We start from the raw sequence: 17,538 nt of genomic DNA on the forward strand, positions 1-17,538 counted from the left end.
GACCAACGAGCCAAAAAGTGGACTTTTTGCGTTTCGTGAGAGCACGTGGACAGCTGACGTAGCCATGGAATCCTGGGAATTTGTGATTGCTTTCTTTCTTCTTTGACTTTTCCAGAGCAATAAGCCTATATTGTTTGGAGTTGGCTCTCCCTTCACTCAACGTGAGTGAAGTTATTAGGCACATACCCTGAACAGCCCACAAAAACTCCTGAGACCAATGAGCCAATACTCACCGCCAGGTTCCACCAACTCACATCACATTTTATCAAGAAGCCCAACTTTAAGACAGAACAGGTCTATATCTCCATTTCTCTACCATTGACTTGAAGCGTTTCAATCTGGATTTATAGAACAAATACCAAAACTGCTTTAGATAATACTGCAGAGGGTGTGCTTCCATGATACAGGATTACTGACATGCGTGGATCTGTCTTTCAAATTCCAGATAAGAAATTAATTTAAGAAGGTCTTGAAGCAACTTCGGAATGAGTGGTGGAGGTTTGAGCTGTATTGCCATATTTGGGGTTTTGATTCCAAATGCATTCAATGTTATAGTCATTGATTCAATCCTTCTCTGATTTGACAGCAAAGGAAAGACACAAGGCCAGTAAACCAGGAAAGGGCTCGTCCGGGATTTGAACCCGGGACCTCTCGCACCCTAAGCAAGAATCATACCCCTAGACCAACGAGCCAAAAAGTGGACTTTTTGCGTTTCGTGAGAGCGCGCGGACAGCTGACGTAGCCATGGAATCCTGGGAATTTGTAATTGCTTTCTTTCTTTTTTGACTTTTCCAGAGTAATGAGCCTATATTGTTTGGAGTTGGCTCTCCCTTCACTCAACGGGAGTGAAGTTATTAGGCACATACCCTGAACAGCCCACAAAAACTCCTGAGACCAATGAGCCAATACTCACCGCCAGGTTCCACCAAGTCACATCACATTTTATCAAGAAGCCCAACTTTAAGACAGAACAGGTCTATATCTCCATTTCTCTACCATTGACTTGAAGCGTTTCAATCTGGATTTATAGTACAAATACCAAAACTGCTTTAGATAATACTGCAGAGGGTGTGCTTCCATGATACAGGATTACTGACATGTGTGGATCTGTCTTTCAAATTCCAGATAAGAAATTAATTTAAGAAGGTCTTGAAGCAACATCGGAATGAGTGGTGGAGGTTTGAGCTGTATTGCCATATTTGGGGTTTTGATTCCAAATGCATTGAATGTTATAGTCATTGATTCAATTCTTCTCTGATTTCACAGCAAAGGAAAGACACAAGGCCAGTAAACCAGGGAAGGGCTCGTCCGGGATTTGAACCCGGGACCTCCCGCACCCGAAGCAAGAATCATACCCCTAGACCAACGAGCCAAGATTTTCAACATTAGACTTCATACGAGTGCCGCGGGCCACAGATAGCAAAAAGATACCCTCGGAAGGTACGTTCGATCATCGAATAGAAACATCCTACAACTTTCAGTTCAGCTCACTCAATGTCAGTGTTGCTTCCATTTTTTTTATTTCAAAGTTCTCTTATTCTAAAGTGGAGATTAGTTGCCAAAAGTATGTGTAAATCAATCTGTAACACTACAAATCCCAACTGTGAGTGTAAACTTGTGGAGGGTCAACGTAAACTCCAAGTAAAAGCTGGGATAACGGTTTGTCTAGCTAAAAATTGCATTGTAAAAGAAAAGAAGAGTTTTTCACTTAACTGTCAGTGGCTTTAATTTTGGGGATGTTCAGTTTATGTCCTCAATAACTTCACTCATGTTGAGTGAAAGGAGAGCCAACTGCTACAGCTCCAAACAATATAGTAAGACAGGACATTTTTGCAATTGTTATCAGCACTCTTAATTAACAATTTGGGAGAGCAAAGAGAGACGCTTTTGAGATGAAGGAAGGTACCCAAAGTTAACCATCAAGCTTTCCGTATAGGTTTCTTAAGGGAGGAGGGCTCGCCCGGGATTTGAACCCGAGACCTCTCGCACCCTAAGCGAGAATCATACCCCTAGACCAACGAGCCAAAAAGTGGACTTTTTGCGTTTCGTGAGAGCACGTGGACAGCTGACGTAGCCATGGAATCCTGGGAATTTGTGATTGCTTTCTTTCTTCTTTGACTTTTCCAGAGCAATAAGCCTATATTGTTTGGAGTTGGCTCTCCCTTCACTCAACGTGAGTGAAGTTATTAGGCACATACCCTGAACAGCCCACAAAAACTCCTGAGACCAATGAGCCAATACTCACCGCCAGGTTCCACCAACTCACATCACATTTTATCAAGAAGCCCAACTTTAAGACAGAACAGGTCTATATCTCCATTTCTCTACCATTGACTTGAAGCGTTTCAATCTGGATTTATAGTACAAATACCAAAACTGCTTTAGATAATACTGCAGAGGGTGTGCTTCCATGATACAGGATTACTGACATGTGTGGATCTGTCTTTCAAATTCCAGTTAAGAAATTAATTTAAGAAGGTCTTGAAGCAACATCGGAATGAGTGGTGGAGGTTTGAGCTGTATTGCCAAATTTGGGGTTTTGATTCCAAATGCATTGAATGTTATAGTCATTGATTCAATTCTTCTCTGATTTCACAGCAAAGGAAAGACACAAGGCCAGTAAACCAGGGAAGGGCTCGTTCGGGATTTGAACCCGGGACATCCCACACCCGAAGCAAGAATCATACCCCTAGACCAACGAGCCAAGATTTGCAACTTTAGACTTCATACGAGTGCCGCGGGCCACAGATAGCAAAAAGATACCCTCGGAAGGTACATTCGATCATCGAATAGAAACATCATACAACTTTCAGTTCAGCTCACTCAATGTCAGTGTTGCTTCCATTTTTTTTTATTTCAAAGTTCTCTTATTCTAAAGTGGAGATTAGTTGCCAAAAGTATGTGTAAATCAATCTGTAACACTACAAATCCCAGCTGTGAGTGTAAACTTGTGGAGGGTCTACGTAAACTCCAAGTAAAAGCTGGGATAACGGTTTGTCTAGCTAAAAATTGCATTGTAAAAGAAAAGAAGAGTTGTTCACTTAACTGTCAGTGGCTTTAATGTTGGGGATGTTCAGTCTATGTCCTCAATAACTTCACTCATGTTGAGTGAAAGGAGAGCCAACTGCTACAGCTCCAAACAATATAGTAAGACAGGGCATTTTTGCAATTGTTATCAGCACTCTTAATTAACAATTTGGGAGAGCAAAGAGAGACGCATTTGAGATGAAGGAAGGTACCCAAAGTTAACCATCAAGCTTTCCGTATAGGTTTCTTAAAGGAGGAGGGCTCGCCCGGGATTTGAACCCGGGACCTCTCGCACCCTAAGCGAGAATCATACCCCTAGACCAACGAGCCAAAAAGTGGACTTTTTACGTTTCGTGAGAGCACGCCGACAGCTGACGTAGCCATGGAATCCTGGGAATTTGTGATTGCTTTCTTTCTTCTTTGACTTTTCCAGAGCAATGAGCCTATATTGTTTGGAGTTGGCTCTCCCTTCACTCAACGTGAGTGAAGTTATTAGGCACATACACTGAACAGCCCACAAAAACACCTGAGACCAATGAGCCAATACTCACCGCCAGGTTCCACCAAGTCACATCACATTTTATCAAGAAGCCCAACTTTAAGACAGAACAGGTCTATATCTCCATTTCTCTACCATTGACTTGAAGCGTTTCAATCTGGACTTATAGAACAAATACGGAAACTGCTTTAGATAATACTGCAGAGGGTGTGCTTCCATGATACAGGATTACTGACATGCGTGGATCTGTCTTTCAAATTCCAGATAAGAAATTAATTTAAGAAGGTCTTGAAGCAACTTCGGAATGAGTGGTGGAGGTTTGAGCTGTATTGCCATATTTGGGGTTTTGATTCCAAATGCATTGAATGTTATAGTCATTGATTCAATCCTTCTCTGATTTGACAGCAAAGGAAAGACACAAGGCCAGTAAACCAGGAAAGGGCTCGTCCGGGATTTGAACCCGGGACCTCTCGCACCCTAAGCAAGAATCATACCCCTAGACCAACGAGCCAAAAAGTGGACTTTTTGCGTTTCGTGAGAGCGCGCGGACAGCTGACGTAGCCATGGAATCCTGGGAATTTGTAATTGCTTTCTTTCTTTTTTGACTTTTCCAGAGTAATGAGCCTATATTGTTTGGAGTTGGCTCTCCCTTCACTCAACGGGAGTGAAGTTATTAGGCACATACCCTGAACAGCCCACAAAAACTCCTGAGACCAATGAGCCAATACTCACCGCCAGGTTCCACCAAGTCACATCACATTTTATCAAGAAGCCCAACTTTAAGACAGAACAGGTCTATATCTCCATTTCTCTACCATTGACTTGAAGCGTTTCAATCTGGATTTATAGTACAATTACCAAAACTGCTTTAGATAATACTGCAGAGGGTGTGCTTCCATGATACAGGATTACTGACATGTGTGGATCTGTCTTTCAAATTCCAGATAAGAAATTAATTTAAGAAGGTCTTGAAGCAACATCGGAATGAGTGGTGGAGGTTTGAGCTGTATTGCCATATTTGGGGTTTTGATTCCAAATGCATTCAATGTTATAGTCATTGATTCAATTCTTCTCTGATTTCACAGCAAAGGGAAGACACAAGGCCAGTAAACCAGGTAAGGGCTTGTCCGGGATTTGAACCCGGGACCTCCCGCACCCGAAGTGAGAATCATACCCCTAGACCAACGAGCCAAGATTTGCAACTTTAGACTTCATACGAGTGCCGCGGGCCACAGATAGCAAAAAGATACCCTCGGAAGGTACGTTCAATCATCGAATAGAAACATCCTACAACTTTCAGTTCAGCTCACTCAATGTCAGTGTTGCTTCCATTTTTTTTATTTCAAAGTTCTCTTATTCTAAAGTGGAGATTAGTTGCAAAAAGTATGTGTAAATCAATCTGTAACACTACAAATCCCAGCTGTGAGTGTAAACTTGTGGAGGGTCAACGTAAACTCCAAGTAAAAGTTGGGATAACGGTTTGTCTAGATAAAAATTGCATTGTAAAAGAAAAGAAGAGTTGTTCACTTAACTGTCAGTGGCTTTAATTTTGGGGATGTTCAGTCTATGTCCTCAATAACTTCACTCATGTTGAGTGAAAGGAGAGCCAAATGCTACAGCTCCAAACAATATAGTAAGACAGGACATTTTTGCAATTGTTATCAGCACTCTTAATTAACAATTTGGGAGAGCAAAGACAGACGCTTTTGAGATGAAGGAAGGTACCCAAAGTTAACCATGAAGCTTTCCGTATAGGTTTCTTAAGGGAGGAGGGCTCGCCCGGGATTTGAACCCGGGACCTCTCGCACCCTAAGCGAGAATCATACCCCTAGACCAACGAGCCAAAAAGTGGTCTTTTTGCGTTTCGTGAGAGCACGCGGACAGCTGACGTAGCCATGGAATCCTGGGAATTTGTGATTGCTTTCTTTCTTCTTTGACTTTTCCAGAGCAATGAGCCTATATTGTTTGGAGTTGGCTCTCCCTTCACTCAACATGAGTGAAGTTATTAGGCACATACACTGAACAGCCCACAAAAACACCTGAGACCAATGAGCCAATACTCACCGCCAGGTTCCACCAACTCACATCACATTTTATCAAGAAGCCCAACTTTAAGACAGAACAGGTCTATATCTCCATTTCTCTACCATTGACTTGAAGCGTTTCAATCTGGATTTATAGTACAAATACCAAAACTGCTTTAGATAATATTGCAGAGGGTGTGCTTCCATGATACAGGATTACTGACATGCGTGGATCTGTCTTTCAAATTCCAGATAAGAAATTAATTTAAGAAGGTCTTGAAGCAACTTCGGAATGAGTGGTGGAGGTTTGAGCTGTATTGCCATATTTGGGGTTTTGATTCCAAATGCATTCAATGTTATAGTCATTGATTCAATCCTTCTCTGATTTGACAGCAAAGGAAAGACACAAGGCCAGTAAACCAGGGAAGGGCTCGTCCGGGATTTGAACCCGGGACCTCTCGCACCCAAAGCGAGAATCATACCCCTAGACCAACGAGCCCAAAGGTGGACTTTTTGCGTTTCGTGATAGAGCGTGGACAGCTGACGTAGCCATGGAATCCTGGGAATTTGTGATTGCTTTCTTTCTTCTTTGACTTTTCCAGAGTAATGAGCCTATATTGTTTGGAGTTGGCTCTCCCTTCACTCAACATGAGTGAAGTTATTAGGCACATACCCTGAACAACCCACAAAAACTCCTGAGACCAATGAGCCAATACTCACCGCCAGGTTCCACCAACTCACATCACATTTTATCAAGAAGCCCAACTTTAAGACAGAACAGGTCTATATCTCCATTTCTCTACCATTGACTTGAAGCGTTTCAATCTGGATTTATAGTACAAATACCAAAACTACTTTAGATAATACTGCAGAGGGTGTGCTTCCATGATACAGGATTACTGACATGTGTGGATCTGTCTTTCAAATTCCAGATAAGAAATTAATTTAAGAAGGTCTTGAAGCAACATCGGAATGAGTGGTGGAGGTTTGAGCTGTATTGCCATATTTGGGGTTTTGATTCCAAATGCATTCAATGTTATAGTCATTGATTCAATTCTTCTCTGATTTCACAGCAAAGGAAAGACACAAGGCCAGTAAACCAGGGAAGGGCTTGTTCGGGATTTGAACCCGGGACCTCCCGCACCCGAAGCGAGAATCATACCCCTAGACCAACGAGCCAAGATTTGCAACTTTAGACTTCATACGAGTGCCGCGGGCCACAGATAGCAAAAAGATACCCTCGGAAGGTACGTTCGATCATCGAATAGAAACATCCTACAACTTTCAGTTCAGCTCACTCAATGTCAGTGTTGCTTCCATTTTTTTTTATTTCAAAGTTCTCTTATTCTAAAGTGGAGATTAGTTGACAAAAGTATGTGTAAATCAATCTGTAACACTACAAATCCCAGCTGTGAGTGTAAACTTGTGGAGGGTCAACGTAAACTCCAAGTAAAAGCTGGGATAACGGTTTGTCTAGCTAAAAATTGCATTGTAAAAGAAAAGAAGAGTTGTTCACTTAACTGTCAGTGGCTTTAATGTTGGGGATGTTCAGTCTATGTCCTCAATAACTTCACTCATGTTGAGTGAAAGGAGAGCCAACTGCTACAGCTCCAAACAATATAGTAAGACAGGGCATTTTTGCAATTGTTATCAGCACTCTTAATTAACAATTTGGGAGAGCAAAGAGAGACGCTTTTGAGATTAATGGAAGGTACCCAAAGTTAACCATGAAGCTTTCCGTATAGGTTTCTTAAGGAAGGAGGGCTCGCCCGGGATTTGAACCCGGGACCTCTCGCACCCTAAGCGAGAATAATACCCCTAGACCAACGAGCCAAAAAGTGGACTTTTTGCGTTTCGTGAGAGCACGTGGACAGCTGACGTAGCCATGGAATCCTGGGAATTTGTGATTGCTTTCTTTCTTCTTTGACTTTTCCAGAGCAATAAGCCTATATTGTTTGGAGTTGGCTCTCCCTTCACTCAACGTGAGTGAAGTTATTAGGCACATACCCTGAACAGCCCACAAAAACTCCTGAGACCAATGAGCCAATACTCACCGCCAGGTTCCACCAACTCACATCACATTTTATCAAGAAGCCCAACTTTAAGACAGAACAGGTCTATATCTCCATTTCTCTACCATTGACTTGAAGCGTTTCAATCTGGATTTATAGTACAAATACCAAAACTGCTTTAGATAATACGGCAGAGGGTGTGCTTCCATGATACAGGATTACTGACATGCGTGGATCTGTCTTTCAAATTCCAGATAAGAAATTCATTTAAGAAGGTCTTGAAGCAACTTCGGAATGAGTGGTGGAGGTTTGAGCTGTATTGCCATATTTGGGGTTTTGATTCCAAATGCATTCAATGTAATAGTCATTGATTCAATCCTTCTCTGATTTGACAGCAAAGGAAAGACACAAGGCCAGTAAACCAAGAAAGGGCTCGTCCGGGATTTGAACCCGGGACCTCTCGCACCCAAAGCGAGAATCATACCCCTAGACCAACGAGCCAAAAGGTGGACTTTTTGCGTTTCGTGAGAGCGCGCGGACAGCTGACGTAGCCATGGAATCCTGGGAATTTGTGATTGCTTTCTTTCTTCTTTGACTTTTCCAGAGCAATGAGCCTATAATGTTTGGAGTTGGCTCTCCCTTCACTCAACATGAGTGAAGTTATTAGGCACATACACTGAACAGCCCACAAAAACACCTGAGACCAATGAGCCAATACTCACCGCCAGGTTCCACCAAGTCACATCACATTTTATCAAGAAGCCCAACTTTAAGACAGAACACGTCTATATCTCCATTTCTCTACCATTGACTTGAAGCGTTTCAATCTGGACTTATAGAACAAATACCAAAACTGCTTTAGATAATACTGCAGAGGGTGTGCTTCCATGATACAGGATTACTGACATGCGTGGATCTGTCTTTCAAATTCCAGATAAGAAATTAATTTAAGAAGGTCTTGAAGCAACTTCGGAATGAGTGGTGGAGGTTTGAGCTGTATTGCCATATTTGGGGTTTTGATTCCAAATGCATTGAATGTTATAGTCATTGATTCAATCCTTCTCTGATTTGACAGCAAAGGAAAGACACAAGGCCAGTAAACCAGGAAAGGGCTCGTCCGGGATTTGAACCCGGGACCTCTCGCACCCAAAGCGAGAATCATACCCCTAGACCAACGAGCCCAAAGGTGGACTTTTTGCGTTTCGTGATAGTGCGCGGACAGCTGACGTAGCCATGGAATCCTGGGAATTTGTGATTGCTTTCTTTCTTCTTTGACTTTTCCAGAGTAATGAGCCTATATTGTTTGGAGTTGGCTCTCCCTTCACTCAACGTGAGTGAAGTTATTAGGCACATACCCTGAACAACCCACAAAAACTCCTGAGACCAATGAGCCAATACTCACCGCCAGGTTCCACCAAGTCACATCACATTTTATCAAGAAGCCCAACTTTAAGACAGAACAGGTCTATATCTCCATTTCTCTACCATTGACTTGAAGCGTTTCAATCTGGATTTATAGTACAAATACCAAAACTGCTTTAGATAATACTGCAGAGGGTGTGCTTCCATGATACAGGATTACTGACATGTGTGGATCTGTCTTTCAAATTCCAGATAAGAAATTAATTTAAGAAGGTCTTGAAGCAACATCGGAATGAATGGTGGAGGTTTGAGCTGTATTGCCATATTTGGGATTTTGATTCCAAATGCATTGAATGTTATAGTCATTGATTCAATTCTTCTCTGATTTCACAGCAAAGGAAAGACACAAGGCCAGTAAACCAGGGAAGGGCTCGTCCGGGATTTGAACCCGGGACCTCCCGCACCCGAAGCGAGAATCATACCCCTAGACCAACGAGCCAAGATTTTCAACATTAGACTTCATACGAGTGCCGCGGGCCACAGATAGCAAAAAGATACCCTCGGAAGGTACGTTCGATCATCGAATAGAAACATCCTACAACTTTCAGTTCAGCTCACTCAATGTCAGTGTTGCTTCCATTTTTTAAATTTCAAAGTTCTCTTATTCTAAAGTGGAGATTAGTTGCCAAAAGTATGTGTAAATCAATCTGTAACACTACAAATCCCAACTGTGAGTGTAAACTTGTGGAGGGTCAACGTAAACTCCAAGTAAAAGCTGGGATAACGGTTTGTCTAGCTAAAAATTGCATTGTAAAAGAAAAGAAGAGTTTTTCACTTAACTGTCAGTGGCTTTAATTTTGGGGATGTTCAGTCTATGTCCTCAATAACTTCACTCATGTTGAGTGAAAGGAGAGCCAACTGCTACAGCTCCAAACAATATAGTAAGACAGGACATTTTTGCAATTGTTATCAGCACTCTTAATTAACAATTTGGGAGAGCAAAGAGAGACGCTTTTGAGATTAATGGAAGGTACCCAAAGTTAACCATGAAGCTTTCCGTATAGGTTTCTTAAGGAAGGAGGGCTCGCCCGGGATTTGAACCCGGGACCTCTCGCACCCTAAGCGAGAATAATACCCCTAGACCAACGAGCCAAAAAGTGGACTTTTTGCGTTTCGTGAGAGCACGTGGACAGCTGACGTAGCCATGGAATCCTGGGAATTTGTGATTGCTTTCTTTCTTCTTTGACTTTTCCAGAGCAATAAGCCTATATTGTTTGGAGTTGGCTCTCCCTTCACTCAACGTGAGTGAAGTTATTAGGCACATACCCTGAACAGCCCACAAAAACTCCTGAGACCAATGAGCCAATACTCACCGCCAGGTTCCACCAACTCACATCACATTTTATCAAGAAGCCCAACTTTAAGACAGAACAGGTCTATATCTCCATTTCTCTACCATTGACTTGAAGCGTTTCAATCTGGATTTATAGTACAAATACCAAAACTGCTTTAGATAATACGGCAGAGGGTGTGCTTCCATGATACAGGATTACTGACATGCGTGGATCTGTCTTTCAAATTCCAGATAAGAAATTCATTTAAGAAGGTCTTGAAGCAACTTCGGAATGAGTGGTGGAGGTTTGAGCTGTATTGCCATATTTGGGGTTTTGATTCCAAATGCATTCAATGTTATAGTCATTGATTCAATCCTTCTCTGATTTGACAGCAAAGGAAAGACACAAGGCCAGTAAACCAAGAAAGGGCTCGTCCGGGATTTGAACCCGGGACCTCTCGCACCCAAAGCGAGAATCATACCCCTAGACCAACGAGCCAAAAGGTGGACTTTTTGCGTTTCGTGAGAGCGCGCGGACAGCTGACGTAGCCATGGAATCCTGGGAATTTGTGATTGCTTTCTTTCTTCTTTGACTTTTCCAGAGCAATGAGCCTATAATGTTTGGAGTTGGCTCTCCCTTCACTCAACATGAGTGAAGTTATTAGGCACATACACTGAACAGCCCACAAAAACACCTGAGACCAATGAGCCAATACTCACCGCCAGGTTCCACCAAGTCACATCACATTTTATCAAGAAGCCCAACTTTAAGACAGAACACGTCTATATCTCCATTTCTCTACCATTGACTTGAAGCGTTTCAATCTGGACTTATAGAACAAATACCAAAACTGCTTTAGATAATACTGCAGAGGGTGTGCTTCCATGATACAGGATTACTGACATGCGTGGATCTGTCTTTCAAATTCCAGATAAGAAATTAATTTAAGAAGGTCTTGAAGCAACTTCGGAATGAGTGGTGGAGGTTTGAGCTGTATTGCCATATTTGGGGTTTTGATTCCAAATGCATTGAATGTTATAGTCATTGATTCAATCCTTCTCTGATTTGACAGCAAAGGAAAGACACAAGGCCAGTAAACCAGGAAAGGGCTCGTCCGGGATTTGAACCCGGGACCTCTCGCACCCTAAGCAAGAATCATACCCCTAGACCAACGAGCCAAAAAGTGGACTTTTTGCGTTTCGTGAGAGCGCGCGGACAGCTGACGTAGCCATGGAATCCTGGGAATTTGTAATTGCTTTCTTTCTTTTTTTACTTTTCCAGAGTAATGAGCCTATATTGTTTGGAGTTGGCTCTCCCTTCACTCAACGGGAGTGAAGTTATTAGGCACATACCCTGAACAGCCCACAAAAACTCCTGAGACCAATGAGCCAATACTCACCGCCAGGTTCCACCAAGTCACATCACATTTTATCAAGAAGCCCAACTTTAAGACAGAACAGGTCTATATCTCCATTTCTCTACCATTGACTTGAAGCGTTTCAATCTGGATTTATAGTACAAATACCAAAACTGCTTTAGATAATACTGCAGAGGGTGTGCTTCCATGATACAGGATTACTGACATGTGTGGATCTGTCTTTCAAATTCCAGATAAGAAATTAATTTAAGAAGGTCTTGAAGCAACTTCGGAATGAGTGGTGGAGGTTTGAGCTGTATTGCCATATTTGGGGTTTTGATTCCAAATGCATTCAATGTTATAGTCATTGATTCAATTCTTCTCTGATTTCACAGCAAAGGAAAGACACAAGGCCAGTAAACCAGGGAAGGGCTCGTCCGGGATTTGAACCCGGGACCTCCCGCACCCGAAGCGAGAATCATACCCCTAGACCAACGAGCCAAGATTTTCAACATTAGACTTCATACGAGTGCCGCGGGCCACAGATAGCAAAAAGATACCCTCGGAAGGTACGTTCGATCATCGAATAGAAACATCCTACAACTTTCAGTTCAGCTCACTCAATGTCAGTGTTGCTTCCATTTTTTAAATTTCAAAGTTCTCTTATTCTAAAGTGGAGATTAGTTGCCAAAAGTATGTGTAAATCAATCTGTAACACTACAAATCCCAACTGTGAGTGTAAACTTGTGGAGGGTCAACGTAAACTCCAAGTAAAAGCTGGGATAACGGTTTGTCTAGCTAAAAATTGCATTGTAAAAGAAAAGAAGAGTTTTTCACTTAACTGTCAGTGGCTTTAATTTTGGGGATGTTCAGTCTATGTCCTCAATAACTTCACTCATGTTGAGTGAAAGGAGAGCCAACTGCTACAGCTCCAAACAATATAGTAAGACAGGACATTTTTGCAATTGTTATCAGCACTCTTAATTAACAATTTGGGAGAGCAAAGAGAGACGCTTTTGAGATTAATGGAAGGTACCCAAAGTTAACCATGAAGCTTTCCGTATAGGTTTCTTAAGGAAGGAGGGCTCGCCCGGGATTTGAACCCGGGACCTCTCGCACCCTAAGCGAGAATAATACCCCTAGACCAACGAGCCAAAAAGTGGACTTTTTGCGTTTTGTGAGAGCACGTGGACAGCTGACGTAGCCATGGAATCCTGGGAATTTGTGATTGCTTTCTTTCTTCTTTGACTTTTCCAGAGCAATAAGCCTATATTGTTTGGAGTTGGCTCTCCCTTCACTCAACGTGAGTGAAGTTATTAGGCACATACCCTGAACAGCCCACAAAAACTCCTGAGACCAATGAGCCAATACTCACCGCCAGGTTCCACCAACTCACATCACATTTTATCAAGAAGCCCAACTTTAAGACAGAACAGGTCTATATCTCCATTTCTCTACCATTGACTTGAAGCGTTTCAATCTGGATTTATAGTACAAATACCAAAACTGCTTTAGATAATACGGCAGAGGGTGTGCTTCCATGATACAGGATTACTGACATGCGTGGATCTGTCTTTCAAATTCCAGATAAGAAATTCATTTAAGAAGGTCTTGAAGCAACTTCGGAATGAGTGGTGGAGGTTTGAGCTGTATTGCCATATTTGGGGTTTTGATTCCAAATGCATTCAATGTAATAGTCATTGATTCAATCCTTCTCTGATTTGACAGCAAAGGAAAGACACAAGGCCAGTAAACCAAGAAAGGGCTCGTCCGGGATTTGAACCCGGGACCTCTCGCACCCAAAGCGAGAATCATACCCCTAGACCAACGAGCCAAAAGGTGGACTTTTTGCGTTTCGTGAGAGCGCGCGGACAGCTGACGTAGCCATGGAATCCTGGGAATTTGTGATTGCTTTCTTTCTTCTTTGACTTTTCCAGAGCAATGAGCCTATAATGTTTGGAGTTGGCTCTCCCTTCACTCAACATGAGTGAAGTTATTAGGCACATACACTGAACAGCCCACAAAAACACCTGAGACCAATGAGCCAATACTCACCGCCAGGTTCCACCAAGTCACATCACATTTTATCAAGAAGCCCAACTTTAAGACAGAACACGTCTATATCTCCATTTCTCTACCATTGACTTGAAGCGTTTCAATCTGGACTTATAGAACAAATACCAAAACTGCTTTAGATAATACTGCAGAGGGTGTGCTTCCATGATACAGGATTACTGACATGCGTGGATCTGTCTTTCAAATTCCAGATAAGAAATTAATTTAAGAAGGTCTTGAAGCAACTTCGGAATGAGTGGTGGAGGTTTGAGCTGTATTGCCATATTTGGGGTTTTGATTCCAAATGCATTGAATGTTATAGTCATTGATTCAATCCTTCTCTGATTTGACAGCAAAGGAAAGACACAAGGCCAGTAAACCAGGAAAGGGCTCGTCCGGGATTTGAACCCGGGACCTCTCGCACCCAAAGCGAGAATCATACCCCTAGACCAACGAGCCCAAAGGTGGACTTTTTGCGTTTCGTGATAGTGCGCGGACAGCTGACGTAGCCATGGAATCCTGGGAATTTGTGATTGCTTTCTTTCTTCTTTGACTTTTCCAGAGTAATGAGCCTATATTGTTTGGAGTTGGCTCTCCCTTCACTCAACGTGAGTGAAGTTATTAGGCACATACCCTGAACAACCCACAAAAACTCCTGAGACCAATGAGCCAATACTCACCGCCAGGTTCCACCAAGTCACATCACATTTTATCAAGAAGCCCAACTTTAAGACAGAACAGGTCTATATCTCCATTTCTCTACCATTGACTTGAAGCGTTTCAATCTGGATTTATAGTACAAATACCAAAACTGCTTTAGATAATACTGCAGAGGGTGTGCTTCCATGATACAGGATTACTGACATGTGTGGATCTGTCTTTCAAATTCCAGATAAGAAATTAATTTAAGAAGGTCTTGAAGCAACATCGGAATGAATGGTGGAGGTTTGAGCTGTATTGCCATATTTGGGATTTTGATTCCAAATGCATTGAATGTTATAGTCATTGATTCAATTCTTCTCTGATTTCACAGCAAAGGAAAGACACAAGGCCAGTAAACCAGGGAAGGGCTCGTCCGGGATTTGAACCCGGGACCTCCCGCACCCGAAGCGAGAATCATACCCCTAGACCAACGAGCCAAGATTTTCAACATTAGACTTCATACGAGTGCCGCGGGCCACAGATAGCAAAAAGATACCCTCGGAAGGTACGTTCGATCATCGAATAGAAACATCCTACAACTTTCAGTTCAGCTCACTCAATGTCAGTGTTGCTTCCATTTTTTAAATTTCAAAGTTCTCTTATTCTAAAGTGGAGATTAGTTGCCAAAAGTATGTGTAAATCAATCTGTAACACTACAAATCCCAACTGTGAGTGTAAACTTGTGGAGGGTCAACGTAAACTCCAAGTAAAAGCTGGGATAACGGTTTGTCTAGCTAAAAATTGCATTGTAAAAGAAAAGAAGAGTTTTTCACTTAACTGTCAGTGGCTTTAATTTTGGGGATGTTCAGTCTATGTCCTCAATAACTTCACTCATGTTGAGTGAAAGGAGAGCCAACTGCTACAGCTCCAAACAATATAGTAAGACAGGACATTTTTGCAATTGTTATCAGCACTCTTAATTAACAATTTGGGAGAGCAAAGAGAGACGCTTTTGAGATTAATGGAAGGTACCCAAAGTTAACCATGAAGCTTTCCGTATAGGTTTCTTAAGGAAGGAGGGCTCGCCCGGGATTTGAACCCGGGACCTCTCGCACCCTAAGCGAGAATAATACCCCTAGACCAACGAGCCAAAAAGTGGACTTTTTGCGTTTCGTGAGAGCACGTGGACAGCTGACGTAGCCATGGAATCCTGGGAATTTGTGATTGCTTTCTTTCTTCTTTGACTTTTCCAGAGCAATAAGCCTATATTGTTTGGAGTTGGCTCTCCCTTCACTCAACGTGAGTGAAGTTATTAGGCACATACCCTGAACAGCCCACAAAAACTCCTGAGACCAATGAGCCAATACTCACCGCCAGGTTCCACCAACTCACATCACATTTTATCAAGAAGCCCAACTTTAAGACAGAACAGGTCTATATCTCCATTTCTCTACCATTGACTTGAAGCGTTTCAATCTGGATTTATAGTACAAATACCAAAACTGCTTTAGATAATACGGCAGAGGGTGTGCTTCCATGATACAGGATTACTGACATGCGTGGATCTGTCTTTCAAATTCCAGATAAGAAATTCATTTAAGAAGGTCTTGAAGCAACTTCGGAATGAGTGGTGGAGGTTTGAGCTGTATTGCCATATTTGGGGTTTTGATTCCAAATGCATTCAATGTTATAGTCATTGATTCAATCCTTCTCTGATTTGACAGCAAAGGAAAGACACAAGGCCAGTAAACCAAGAAAGGGCTCGTCCGGGATTTGAACCCGGGACCTCTCGCACCCAAAGCGAGAATCATACCCCTAGACCAACGAGCCAAAAGGTGGACTTTTTGCGTTTCGTGAGAGCGCGCGGACAGCTGACGTAGCCATGGAATCCTGGGAATTTGTGATTGCTTTCTTTCTTCTTTGACTTTTCCAGAGCAATGAGCCTATAATGTTTGGAGTTGGCTCTCCCTTCACTCAACATGAGTGAAGTTATTAGGCACATACACTGAACAGCCCACAAAAACACCTGAGACCAATGAGCCAATACTCACCGCCAGGTTCCACCAAGTCACATCACATTTTATCAAGAAGCCCAACTTTAAGACAGAACACGTCTATATCTCCATTTCTCTACCATTGACTTGAAGCGTTTCAATCTGGACTTATAGAACAAATACCAAAACTGCTTTAGATAATACTGCAGAGGGTGTGCTTCCATGATACAGGATTACTGACATGCGTGGATCTGTCTTTCAAATTCCAGATAAGAAATTAATTTAAGAAGGTCTTGAAGCAACTTCGGAATGAGTGGTGGAGGTTTGAGCTGTATTGCCATATTTGGGGTTTTGATTCCAAATGCATTGAATGTTATAGTCATTGATTCAATCCTTCTCTGATTTGACAGCAAAGGAAAGACACAAGGCCAGTAAACCAGGAAAGGGCTCGTACGGGATTTGAACCCGGGACCTCTCGCACCCTAAGCAAGAATCATACCCCTAGACCAACGAGCCAAAAAGTGGACTTTTTGCGTTTCGTGAGAGCGCGCGGACAGCTGACGTAGCCATGGAATCCTGGGAATTTGTAATTGCTTTCTTTCTTTTTTGACTTTTCCAGAGTAATGAGCCTATATTGTTTGGAGTTGGCTCTCCCTTCACTCAACGGGAGTGAAGTTATTAGGCACATACCCTGAACAGCCCACAAAAACTCCTGAGACCAATGAGCCAATACTCACCGCCAGGTTCCACCAAGTCACATCACATTTTATCAAGAAGCCCAACTTTAAGACAGAACAGGTCTATATCTCCATTTCTCTACCATTGACTTGAAGCGTTTCAATCTGGATTTATAGTACAAATACCAAAACTGCTTTAGATAATACTGCAGAGGGTGTGCTTCCATGATACAGGATTACTGACATGTGTGGATCTGTCTTTCAAATTCCAGATAAGAAATTAATTTAAGAAGGTCTTGAAGCAACTTCGGAATGAGTGGTGGAGGTTTGAGCTGTATTGCCATATTTGGGGTTTTGATTCCAAATGCATTCAATGTTATAGTCATTGATTCAATTCTTCTCTGATTTCACAGCAAAGGAAAGACACAAGGCCAGTAAACCAGGGAAGGGCTCGTCCGGGATTTGAACCCGGGACCTCCCGCACCCGAAGCGAGAATCATACCCCTAGACCAACGAGCCAAGATTTTCAACATTAGACTTCATACGAGTGCCGCG

General features: G+C 42.4%; 19 non-coding genes across 19 annotated transcripts; all 19 read right to left on the reverse strand.

Moving 5' to 3' along the window:
* Positions 1-620: 620 nt before the first annotated feature.
* On the reverse strand, positions 621-692 carry trnap-agg (transfer RNA proline (anticodon AGG)). Its single transcript has one exon. It is a non-coding gene; the product is annotated as a tRNA-Pro (tRNA).
* Positions 693-1,300: 608 nt separating this feature from the next.
* Positions 1,301-1,372, reverse strand: trnap-cgg (transfer RNA proline (anticodon CGG)). The gene has a single exon. It is a non-coding gene; the product is annotated as a tRNA-Pro (tRNA).
* Positions 1,373-1,952: 580 nt separating this feature from the next.
* On the reverse strand, positions 1,953-2,024 carry trnap-agg (transfer RNA proline (anticodon AGG)). Its single transcript has one exon. It is a non-coding gene; the product is annotated as a tRNA-Pro (tRNA).
* A 1,261-nt stretch (positions 2,025-3,285) lies between these two features.
* trnap-agg (transfer RNA proline (anticodon AGG)) lies at positions 3,286-3,357 on the reverse strand. Its single transcript has one exon. It is a non-coding gene; the product is annotated as a tRNA-Pro (tRNA).
* A 608-nt stretch (positions 3,358-3,965) lies between these two features.
* trnap-agg (transfer RNA proline (anticodon AGG)) lies at positions 3,966-4,037 on the reverse strand. The gene has a single exon. It is a non-coding gene; the product is annotated as a tRNA-Pro (tRNA).
* Positions 4,038-5,297: 1,260 nt separating this feature from the next.
* On the reverse strand, positions 5,298-5,369 carry trnap-agg (transfer RNA proline (anticodon AGG)). Its single transcript has one exon. It is a non-coding gene; the product is annotated as a tRNA-Pro (tRNA).
* Positions 5,370-5,977: 608 nt separating this feature from the next.
* On the reverse strand, positions 5,978-6,049 carry trnap-ugg (transfer RNA proline (anticodon UGG)). The gene has a single exon. It is a non-coding gene; the product is annotated as a tRNA-Pro (tRNA).
* Positions 6,050-7,991: 1,942 nt separating this feature from the next.
* On the reverse strand, positions 7,992-8,063 carry trnap-ugg (transfer RNA proline (anticodon UGG)). Its single transcript has one exon. It is a non-coding gene; the product is annotated as a tRNA-Pro (tRNA).
* Positions 8,064-8,671: 608 nt separating this feature from the next.
* trnap-ugg (transfer RNA proline (anticodon UGG)) lies at positions 8,672-8,743 on the reverse strand. Its single transcript has one exon. It is a non-coding gene; the product is annotated as a tRNA-Pro (tRNA).
* Positions 8,744-9,351: 608 nt separating this feature from the next.
* On the reverse strand, positions 9,352-9,423 carry trnap-cgg (transfer RNA proline (anticodon CGG)). Its single transcript has one exon. It is a non-coding gene; the product is annotated as a tRNA-Pro (tRNA).
* A 1,261-nt stretch (positions 9,424-10,684) lies between these two features.
* trnap-ugg (transfer RNA proline (anticodon UGG)) lies at positions 10,685-10,756 on the reverse strand. The gene has a single exon. It is a non-coding gene; the product is annotated as a tRNA-Pro (tRNA).
* A 608-nt stretch (positions 10,757-11,364) lies between these two features.
* On the reverse strand, positions 11,365-11,436 carry trnap-agg (transfer RNA proline (anticodon AGG)). Its single transcript has one exon. It is a non-coding gene; the product is annotated as a tRNA-Pro (tRNA).
* A 608-nt stretch (positions 11,437-12,044) lies between these two features.
* trnap-cgg (transfer RNA proline (anticodon CGG)) lies at positions 12,045-12,116 on the reverse strand. The gene has a single exon. It is a non-coding gene; the product is annotated as a tRNA-Pro (tRNA).
* A 1,261-nt stretch (positions 12,117-13,377) lies between these two features.
* On the reverse strand, positions 13,378-13,449 carry trnap-ugg (transfer RNA proline (anticodon UGG)). Its single transcript has one exon. It is a non-coding gene; the product is annotated as a tRNA-Pro (tRNA).
* A 608-nt stretch (positions 13,450-14,057) lies between these two features.
* On the reverse strand, positions 14,058-14,129 carry trnap-ugg (transfer RNA proline (anticodon UGG)). The gene has a single exon. It is a non-coding gene; the product is annotated as a tRNA-Pro (tRNA).
* Positions 14,130-14,737: 608 nt separating this feature from the next.
* Positions 14,738-14,809, reverse strand: trnap-cgg (transfer RNA proline (anticodon CGG)). Its single transcript has one exon. It is a non-coding gene; the product is annotated as a tRNA-Pro (tRNA).
* A 1,261-nt stretch (positions 14,810-16,070) lies between these two features.
* Positions 16,071-16,142, reverse strand: trnap-ugg (transfer RNA proline (anticodon UGG)). Its single transcript has one exon. It is a non-coding gene; the product is annotated as a tRNA-Pro (tRNA).
* A 608-nt stretch (positions 16,143-16,750) lies between these two features.
* Positions 16,751-16,822, reverse strand: trnap-agg (transfer RNA proline (anticodon AGG)). The gene has a single exon. It is a non-coding gene; the product is annotated as a tRNA-Pro (tRNA).
* Positions 16,823-17,430: 608 nt separating this feature from the next.
* trnap-cgg (transfer RNA proline (anticodon CGG)) lies at positions 17,431-17,502 on the reverse strand. Its single transcript has one exon. It is a non-coding gene; the product is annotated as a tRNA-Pro (tRNA).
* Between the last annotated feature and the right edge of the window lie 36 nt (positions 17,503-17,538).

Source organism: Odontesthes bonariensis, chromosome 9 (genome assembly GCF_027942865.1).
Source record: "Odontesthes bonariensis isolate fOdoBon6 chromosome 9, fOdoBon6.hap1, whole genome shotgun sequence".
Taxonomy (NCBI): Eukaryota; Metazoa; Chordata; class Actinopteri; order Atheriniformes; family Atherinopsidae; genus Odontesthes; species Odontesthes bonariensis.